A 9,210-nucleotide genomic window follows, 5' to 3' on the forward strand; every position below is an offset into this window, starting at 1 on the left:
GTTTGTCAAAACGTCTGGAAAAGAATAAAATCCAAGTAATGTTTGTATGTTGTTTAACGTCCTGGTCCCGCGCTCGAGAATTTTTCATTCATGGAGGCACCACCACCTGCCGGTGTAGAGCTGCAATTTTGTCCTATACTGGGCTCTTAGGTAATTAAAACACAATGATTCATAAAAATTGATACAAACTTAAATGTAATAAGCAAGTTATGGAAAATTTTGAACCTTTTAAGTGGAATTAGTAATTTAACCCTTTCGCGACGAAACAGAATAAACTGATAACTGAATTCGCCAATATAATGAATAAGTTCTTTATAAATAAAAAAGAAATATTCTGTTCACATTTAAAAAAATTGCACGTCTTGGTTTACCTGTTGTAGGCGCAGAATAAAATTCTGTCATGGTTTCTCGCCACTTCGTAACACTCTTTTGAATCTAAAACTGTTAAAGTTAACGGCTTCTCGCACATCACATGCTTTCCTGTAATATTTAACAAAGTGTGTTTTTGAAATAATGATGCCCCCATATGGCGGTGAAGGTTAAACTTCTTAAATGCACGTAACCCAAGTTCAAAAGATCAAAAATGGTGTTACCCTTGTGTCACTGCCATTGAAAATATCTGGAAAATATACGGAAGACCAAGCACCAACCATTCAAAAGTTATGGTCAAGGTTTATACTTTTTAAAAGTGTCGTCAAGGTCATGCAGATGGTCAAAATCAATTATAAACAAGGGAAGTCCTTGTCATTTTTTTTTTCTAAAAATTATTGGCAAGGTAAATCTTTTTTGAAAGTGCGTCAATTCTATGGTCAAGGTCAAATCTATTTACACCCTTGGAAAGGTTTTGTTATGATAAATATCGGTATAAGTTATGGTCAAGGTTTAAAGGCCGGTATACACGGTAAGATTTGTATTGTAAGATTTGTATTATAATACAAAATCTTATTGTGTATACACCCTTAATACAGTGTATCATAAGATTTTTCGAAACTTATAAAACTGTATTAAGAATAGAGCAATGCTTTATTTCCTAATACAAGTCTTAACTCACCTTTCACTTTCAACCAATCAAATGTACTCACATTGGGGGTCATCCTATTTATATCATTACTAAATAAAGCACATGGTAAATAATAATGGCCGACTTTGCGAGTAAAGATATCGAAAAACTCGTGGTTTTATGGGAAGGGGAAGAGGACTTGTGGAATATATCAGGCTGTAGCTACCACAAAAAAGATGCTAGAAGCAGAGCTTATTATTATCATTTTTATTATTTTGACAGAGAGAGAAATATGGCAGGAGAAAACACGTGGGAATAATAGTTTATTTACAATCTTATAAGATATGTATTAGCGTGTGTACAAAAAAGTATTATAATACAAAAGTATTACAATACTTGTATTATACTACAAATCTCATCGTGTCTACCGGCCTTAAGTTAGGTATTTATTTTCACAAGTGGGCCAAAGTTCAAGGTCAAGAGGTCAATTTAGTTGGTAAAGGAGTTACATTAAGAATTACAGTATGAAATTCTATGCTTCAACTAATCAAAAGTTATGGTCATCTTTAAAGTTTCCGTGGCATATGTAGCTCTGTATGAATGTACATCTTACCTGCAGATAAGGCCTTTTTTATGATATCGGAGTGAAATGGCGTTGGGGTACAAATTATAACGACATCAACCCTGTTAATGTGAACAAATTATAGTAAAAGTAAACAAGAAACATCGGAATGCTATTTTTCTGTCTAAAGAATGAAATGTTTGTCTGAATATATTAAATCTAATATATATATAGTTCATCGGCTTGTTCTTGATGGAAACTTGCAAAAGGCCCATGGGCCTTGAAGGTCACCCGTGTGTCTAAATCACTTACAATTACAAGAGCCATTGGATTTATGAGGAAGATACACTATAAAATGTATCTTCTTTGATCATTGACATATTCTTTCAGCATTTCTTTTATCATTTTTTGTTAAGTGTCTTAATTATTAAGAAACCCAGGCTATATAATGTTACCACAACGAATTTCATACTATATCTTTCGAGACCTGAATGAATCAAACTTGTATACGATTAAAAAATACAATTTTTTTTAATCCTGTGGTAAGACATTTTTAAATCGTTGATCTGATTTAACCCAGAATTAACAATGATACCATTTAAATAAGAAGTAATAAATTATGAGGCTAGTGTGCCTTTAACACCTGTTCAACCTCAAAAACGTTGACCTGTCCAAAAGTGCAAAAATGGCCCGATACAAATGCATTACCTGGGGTCTTCGAACACCTTTTGACTGGCCTTGATGTCGATCACCTGAGCCTCCCCCTGTAACCCATGTTTCTCCTATCAGTTCAGTCATCACTCCATGCTGTGCTGGTACGTCCACTAACCATCTGATGGTCAGTCTCCCACTGTCCACCATGTTCTTTAGGTGGACCTGTCCGATCCTCCCCACTCCAAATAGAGCAGCACCGAGTCTCCGGCTTCCCTCCATCTGGAATTTATAGTTTAGTGTAGAGAATAACGGAAAGTGTCGGGTAAAGTAACAAGTATCCCCTTAGTTATAATGAGAACTATCTCGTACGAATCAAGTTAAATCGTAAATGGAAAGAAAAATCTCGCTATTACGAGAAAAGAAATAAAGGGAATAGACTTTGCCTTTGCTAGAATCATCTCGTAATTTCGAGAAAGATAATGTAATGATGAGTGAAGACCCCATAAATACAAAATAAAACAATTCTTGAACGCTTATGACAAGAGAGCTTAAATATAAAATAAGATCTCGTTATATTGTCAAGAAAATTAAAGAAACAAACAGAATTTACACAAAGAAATCACTCAAATTTTGTTTATCATTACAAGTTTATACTATAATGTGCATTAATTAAAGACCTACCTTGGTCATGCATTGTAACTTTTAAATAGTTGGCAAGGGGTTTCGCCTTTCACAGACCTGTATATTTTTTGTGAGAAGAATTTCCTTTAGATACTTTAATAGACAATTTTGACGTTGGAGATTGACCTACTTAAAAAACTTAAACTTCTACATAACCTTTGAACAGTTGGTGCTAGGGCTTCTATATTTTGCATGTGTATTTCTTATGACAAGGTCTTCTCCTGTGTACCATTAATTTTGACCTTTTGACCTTGGAGTTTGACTCAATTTTAGAAAACAGTAACCTTGATCATAACTTTTGAATGGTTGGTGCTTGGACTGTCATATTATTTACCCTGGGTGTATTCAATGACACAAGTCCTTACTTTGGGTAACATTTTTGTTCTTCTGGCCCTGGAATTTTACTGGCGCATTTAAGAAACTTTAAACTTCGCAATGAGCTACCTGCATATGGGTCATCAGTGTTTTAAAAACACATCTTGTATTCTTTTCAATTTTAATAGTTTTACTTAAAGGTTGTACCCACTACAAAATGATGAGCTGCAATAACAGTGTTATGAGTTGATTAGTAGATACTATGTAATGCATTGTTGTTGTTTTTTTATACAAAACAATAAAACATTTTTTCAGAGTTTACAACAATTATATACCTTGTAATCAGGACTGATCATCCAAGAACATATCCGTCCAGCTTACAAATATATACACATATTAAAGAGACATGCATTGTAATGTGAATATCCGGTACAAGATTATGTAAGCGGAATAAACACGTTTAAACACGCATTCTCAGTTTATAGTTCCAAATCGACTTTGGGAAAAGTCAAAACATTTTGTGAACTGAAACTAAAATTTTTATATGTCATTTGAAAACATGAAAGTGTATAGTTATTAAAAATTACAATTTGATTTACATACTTCATGCTGTGTTTTGTCTCGACCTCCTTCGAAAATGAATGTGGTTGGAGGGCTAATTTTACACCAAGATATTTACGTGATGTTGAAAAGCCATATTTGGAAACGAAACAATTTTTTTGAAAAATACAAAATTAAGATAATACACATCGAATTTTGTTAACTATAAACATTTATGAAACTGGTTCAAGCACATTTGTAAAAGGGCATGGAGATTTTTGATTCAATTATTAGTAAAAACAAAACAGGCATAATTTTTGATTTAAATGAAATTATTTTCTTTTTATTACAAAAGGTTTTTACTCTTCAAATATCTGACGATAAGCTAAATAATGACAATATTACCTAAAATGCTTCATTATTTGATTCTTTATTAATCTATTTTGAGAAAACGCACATTATTTAAATATCAGAAGGTAAAATATTTCGCCATTACCTGATTACGAAGTGTTTGCTAAATATCACGTAAATATCGCGCCTGTTTACTCCGCAACAAAATGTAGTGCGTTGCATACGTAAAGTGAAAATAGAAATAAATCGTAATACTGTGAAGCCTTTTCAGTGTAAAAAAAACAACAGAAAATTTATTTTTGTAAAGGAATAACCATCTGATAGGTATTAGAAAACAAAGAGGGGGAGGGGGGTTGCTGAGCAACATTACCTGCAATATTATAAGATATGTGATATATTATAAGATTTAACATTTGTGGATTATGTTGGGTGACCTGTGGTCTCCCCTATGATTTTATTATTCCATGTAAGGTTATAGTATCTATAAAACACAGTGCCTAACCTCTGATCTCCTTACTAATAGTAAGCGACTCAGAGTAAACGACGTCCAGTCTCTGCATTCGCAGATCTCTAACAAGCAGGGGAGACGAAGATTTTGCCCCTTCCACCCCATTCCTTTTCATTTCGCTGAACTTTTCACCAATCCTGTAACATAATGGAATAATTATTTGTTAATAAATTATTTAATACCTCCTTTGTCTTCCTTATGAGGTCATGCTTCAATAGGCAACCTCATCAGTAGGGGGAACAGAGCACACCTTATATTGCACTTTACATTAGAAGGGGGAGCAAAAGTTATCTTATATTCTAATTCAGTAGGGGGAGCAGTGGTCATCTTATTTGTACATCAGTAGGGGGGACCAGAGGTCACCTTATATTGTACATCAGTAGGGGGACCAGAGGTAACCTTATATTGTACATAAGTAGGGGGACCAGAGGACACTTTATATTGTACAACAGTAGGGGGACCAAGTGTCACCTTATATTGTACATCAGTAGGGGGAACAGAGGACACCTTATATTGTACATCAGTAGGGGACATCAGTAGGGGGACCTGAGGTCACCTTAAATTGAACATCGATAAGGAGACCAGGGGTCACCTTATATTGTACATCAGTAGGGGGACCAGAGGTCACCTTATATTGTACATCAGTTGGGAGACCAGAGGACCCCTTATATACTACATCGGTAGGGGGACCAGGGGTCACCTTATATTGTACATCAGTAGGGGGACCAGAGGTCACCTTATATTGTACATCAGTAGGGGGACCTGAGGACACCTTATATTGTACATCAGTAGGGGGACCAGGGGTCACCTTATATTATATTGTACATCAGTAGGGGGACTAGATGACACCATATTTTTTAAATCAGTAAGAGGACCAGGGGTAACGTTATTTTGTACATCAATAGGGTGACCAGAGGTAACCTTATATTGTGCATCAGTTGGGGGACCAGAGGACACCTTATATTGTATATCAGTAGGGGGACCAGAGGACACCTTATATTGTACATCAGTAGGGGGACCAGAGGTAACCTTATATCGTACAGCAGTAGGGGACATCAGTGGGGACCAGAGGACACCTTATATTGTACATTAGTAGGGGGACCAGCAGGTAACCTTATATTTGTACATTGGTCTGGGGAGCAGAGGACACCTTATATTATACATCAGGAAGGGGACCAGGGGTCACTCAGCAAACTGTACATCAGTTGGGGGACCGGAGTTCACCTTGTATTGTACGTCAGTAAGGGAATGAGAGGTCATCTTATACTGTACATCAACAGTGGGACTAGAGGACACCTTATATCGTCACATTGGTAGGGAGACCAAGGGTCACCTTATATTGTACATCAGTAGGGGGACCAGAGGACACCTTATATTGTACATTAGTAGGGGGACCAGAGGACACCTTATTTTTGTACATTAGTAGGGTGACCAGAGGTCACCTTATATTTTATATCAGTAGGGGGACAGAGCCATCAGGTTAGTTTTAACGTTCGTCACTAAATGTTTTTGGAATAAGATTGGTCCTCTCTTTTACGATGTAATATTAACTATATTTGAAAAAGACGAATTACCATATTCTCAGCGATTGGCACTCTTTCACTCTTTTATTTAAAAAGGGCGACAAGATAATCTTAAAAACTATAGACCATTGAGTTTAACAAATACCGATTACAAGATTATAGCTTTTGTTCTAGCCAAAAAATTACAAAGCGTCATAGATAAATTAATTAGTAATGAACAATCAGCATATATCAAAGGTCGTTACATAGGTATTAATGCAAGATTGATTTTAGACATTTATGAATATTGCATGGATAATGAAAAAGACGGAATATTACTATTTTTAGATTTTGAAAAAGCTTTTGATTCAGTCGAGTGGAATTTTCTTTTTCAAGTTCTAAAAAAATTTAACTTCGGTGATAATTTTCTTCAATGGATCCAAATTCTATATAATAAACCAATATTCAGAATTAAAAATAATGGTTGGATTTCTAAAACATGTAGCATGAATAGAGGTATCAGACAAGGATGTCCTATTTCAGCTCTATTGTATCTATTTGTGGCAGAAATACTGGCCTTAAAAATTAAAAATAACAATGAAATACAGGGTATTAATGTTTTAAACATGAAAAGGGATATTAAAAATATTCAGCATGCAGACGATATCACACTGGCTTTAAAAGATATATCTTCTTTGAATGTTGCAGTTAAGACTGTTAATGATTTTTGTAAACACGCTGGTTCAAAGGTCAATATAAGCAAAACACAATGTATATTATTGGGCAGTCTAAAAGATAAATACACTAACATAGACGGCATACATGTAACAAATGATGCTGTTCGATGTTTAGGTATACACATTGGCCATAATAAAATTCAATGTTATGAATTGAACTGGCTAAAGACTTTTCAAAACATGGAAAAACTCTTTGAATCGTGGAAAAAAAGAAAATTGACTATTTTTGGGAAATCATGTGTCGTTAACTCTTTAGCTACGTCAAAACTTATATACATGGGTTCAATATTACCAATGCCCGATCCCGAACATATTCGACAAATTAAGAGAAGCATATTTAACTTCATATGGAATAAGCGCGATAGAATTAAAAGAGATACTGTGATCGGAAAACAAGAAGATGGAGGCATAGGTGTGATAGATATTGAATTGAAATTCAAGGCCTTAAAGGCGGCATGGGCTAGATACTTGATAGATAAAAAGTGTATAATAGGCGAAATAATAAGAGGATATTTGAATAGTCTTAATATTGATATCAACTATCTATTATCATTATCGGAGACAAAATCCCCAGACTTTAAAATCATTTCAAACATGTCGGTTTTTTATAAAGAAGTATTTTGCAGTTTTAATGATTGTAAAAGATACATCGATGAAACTAAATTGTCTAATGTAAGTTTTGCTCAGCAACCAATATGGAATAATAATATGTTTAAATATGAAAACAAAACAATATGTTTTAAAAATTGGATCAAAAGTGGGATAACACATGTTAAAGACCTTTTTAATAAAAATGGAAAATTTAAAACTCTACAAGAATTGTCCGATGATTTAAAACAAAAATCAAATTGGATGTGTGAATACAAAATATTAAAAACAGCGATGTATAAAAAATCTTTAAGATTCAATATGACTTGCTGTGCATACATACAGAATATAGGGGAGCGTTATTTTGATTTTGTAAATGGTGTATATTGTATTGAAGATAAAAAATGTAATTTTTTTTACGATAATTTACTCTGTAAGAAATTTAAAGCCCCAAGCCATCAATTAATGTATAAAAAATTATTTTCTGTTGCTCAAGAGAGTTGGAAGGATATATATAGAAATAAGGTTAAAGACATCTATGACAAAAGAATATGTGAATTTAACTATAAATTGTTGAATAATATATTGTGTTGTAACAGTTTTCTTTTTAAATGCAAATATAGAACTTCTGCTTTATGTAATATGTGTGATGAAATTGAAGATATTAAACATTTACTTTTTGATTGTGATCATGTTCATATACTATGGAAAAATCTGAGTTCTGTGTTAAATTTTGATGTACAGTGGAAACATGTCGTCCTAGGTTTTTATTTTGAACGGAATTCCAAAATACAATTTTTAAATACTTTTGTTTCTTTTTTAGCATACAAGATATATAAATTTAAAATGTTTTGTAGAGTTCAGAACAAAACTGAAACAGAAGATTTGTTATATTCCTATGTAAAAACAAATATTATAAACAGTATGAACATTTTACTGAATTCAACAAAAACTCACATGTATAAAAATAAGATGGTGACATTTGTAGAAATGCTTTAACTAAATATATGTTACTCTGTTATTTTTGTTATACTAACTATCCTGGCCCGGGTTAGTTAGGAATTGTAAACGGGTTTGCATAATGATTAATAAAATTATTAAAATTAAAAAAAAAAAAAAAAAAAATAAAATAAAAATAAAAAAAAACGTTCGTCACTAGGTGGTCCAGAGGTTAACTAATATTGTACATCAATAGGTTGATCAAAGGTCACCTTGTATTTTATTTCATTATGGAGACTAAAGGTTACCTTTATATTGTACAACAGAAAGGTTTCCAGAGGTCACCTGATACTGTACAAGACCAGACGTCAGATTATATTGTACATCAAAAATGGAAACAGAGGTTACCTTATACATCAATAGGGGATTAGAGGTCACCCTATGTTGTAGATCATTATGGGGACATTAAGTCACTTTATATTTTGTATTGTATATAGATAGGGAGATGAGTGGTCTCCTTTGTTGTACATTTTTAAGGAAACCAGACTTAAATGAAATTTATATGAATGCAGAAATACTCAGTAAGCCATCAACGATTCTAGACCCATGTTAACCAAGAGACATATAAAAAGAAAATAAGGGCTGACCAGAGGTTACAGATAAAATGCATATTAACGGGATACTCGAGGTTCTCTTATAAGAACACGACAAGAGGCCTATGGGTCTTATAGGTCATCTGAGCATCATATAAAACTTTAAACAATTAAATTATGCTTCGCGCTTTGAACCAGAGGCCAAGACATTCGCAATTTTGAAAAAAAAGCACCATTGCT

The 9,210-nt window shown here is 33.5% G+C and overlaps 1 long non-coding RNA gene across 1 annotated transcript; it reads right to left on the minus strand.

Moving 5' to 3' along the window:
• On the minus strand, window positions 1-3,641 carry LOC134265364 (uncharacterized). Its single transcript, XR_009991740.1, has 5 exons — window positions 3,548-3,641; window positions 2,271-2,495; window positions 1,614-1,684; window positions 372-480; window positions 1-14 (listed from the first exon to the last, which is right to left on the minus strand). It is a non-coding gene; the product is annotated as an uncharacterized LOC134265364 (long non-coding RNA).
• Between the last annotated feature and the right edge of the window lie 5,569 nt (window positions 3,642-9,210).

This window comes from Saccostrea cucullata, unplaced genomic scaffold, assembly GCF_032062105.1.
Source record: "Saccostrea cucullata isolate Sc308-1 unplaced genomic scaffold, CSIRO_AGI_Scuc_v1 ctg10602, whole genome shotgun sequence".
Lineage (NCBI taxonomy): Eukaryota > Metazoa > Mollusca > Bivalvia > Ostreida > Ostreidae > Saccostrea > Saccostrea cuccullata.